Below are 1,543 nucleotides of genomic sequence, written 5' to 3'. Positions count from 1 at the left end.
CCATTAAAACGGGCTCGGGTACAGTTGGAAGATGAACACATTCTTTGCTCCAAAGCATGACCATTTCCTAAAATGAAACTACTAAGATCTGTGATTTTTGCATAATATAAGTACTTAATTATTGATTTTGAAAACAAAGAAGACAAAGAGACTAATTCACACGATGCACACAACACAGTAAACAGCACTCCCGACTCTGTTACTCTGCAACTGGTTTTAAGAAGTTAAACAGAAATCTGACTTCAAACAACAAAGTCATGAAGAGTCATGTACAAAACAGAAGCGCCTTCACTGTGGAATAATCTGCAAGTGGGAAATAGAGCTCGAAGGTCCATTTCTGATAATCCATGGATGGAGTTTTCTAGCTTTAGCATTTCGCTTTACCTCCCCCGGCTCCCTCTTCAAATGCAAAGATACTAGAAATGGGTTACCAAAGAAGTCATCCTCTTTCTCTGCTGGTCTGAGGCACTTCGGGAGCCACGCGCTCTGGTGCAGACATGGTCAAGCCCAAGAACCACACCACACACCATGAGAACACCACAGAAATGGCATCAAGGAAACCTGGTCGCAGAGATTGGAAGCTCTTCAGGGGGTTGACTTCAAGTTCTGGAGAAACGTGCACTTTGCCAAGAAGCACAAGAAGGGACTGAAGAAGACGTAAGCCATGAGTGCACGTGCCAGGGCTATCAATGCCCTTGTCAAGCCCGAGCAGGTCAAGCCCAAGACCCCAAAGGGTGGCATCTGCAAGCTCAGTTGACTTGCCTACAGCACTCACCTCAAGCTCGGGAAACCTGCTCGCGCCCACGTTGCCAAGGCTCTCAGGCTCTGTCGACCAAAGACCAAGGCCAAGGCTCAAACCAAGGCCCAGGCTGCAGCTGCGACTCCGGCTCTAGCTTTTGCTGCGGCTCAGGCTCCCAGAGATGCCTCTACACTGGAGCTGACGTGAGGACAGAAGGACTGGTGTGTCCCCTAGGCTTCTGTCTGCGTGGGGCTGGTGTTCTCCTGTGCTATTTGTGCAAATAAACCTGCGGCAGGACCTGTCCACAAAAACAAACAAACAAAGAAAAAAAGTCACTCAGACCAGGATTTGATATCTTGAAGGTCTGGCTCTATTGTTCACTGGCTATGTAACCTTGTTTAAATTACTTAACCTCAGTTTCTTCATCTGAAAAAAAGGTCATAGTAATGATACCTACCTCACAGAGAGGTTGTGAAGACTGATAAATTAGCATATGTAAGAGTGCCGGACGCATCATAAGAACTACATACGTGTTTGTGAATGTTACTATTAAGCAGATACAGCTCTCTTCTGGGCAAAGAGCAAACCGTCAGAGCTTATGCAAGGTGACTGCCATACATCACACAAGAAGCGTACCACAGTATTGTTCTTAATGATTCTTAACAGTCAAAAGAACTGACATAGACAAAAGATTCGCTGGCATTCCAGAGGCAAAATAAGACTGATGGTGGAAGTTACAGTTCTGACACCAGGAAGAAGTTTCGGTCATGAGAGCTGTAAAACAATGAAATGGGTGGAAGTTAC

The 1,543-nt window shown here is 45.7% G+C and overlaps 1 pseudogene; it reads left to right on the top strand.

Annotated features, from left to right (window-relative positions):
- Window positions 1-497: 497 nt before the first annotated feature.
- On the top strand, window positions 498-946 carry LOC103668265 (annotated as a pseudogene).
- Window positions 947-1,543: the final 597 nt, after the last annotated feature.

The sequence above is a fragment of the Ursus maritimus genome (assembly GCF_017311325.1).
Source record: "Ursus maritimus isolate PB19 chromosome X unlocalized genomic scaffold, ASM1731132v1 scaffold_X1, whole genome shotgun sequence".
NCBI classification, from domain to species: domain Eukaryota; kingdom Metazoa; phylum Chordata; class Mammalia; order Carnivora; family Ursidae; genus Ursus; species Ursus maritimus.
The sequence above is the reverse complement of the archived record's forward strand: the minus strand, read 5'-3'. Positions and strand labels throughout refer to the sequence as shown.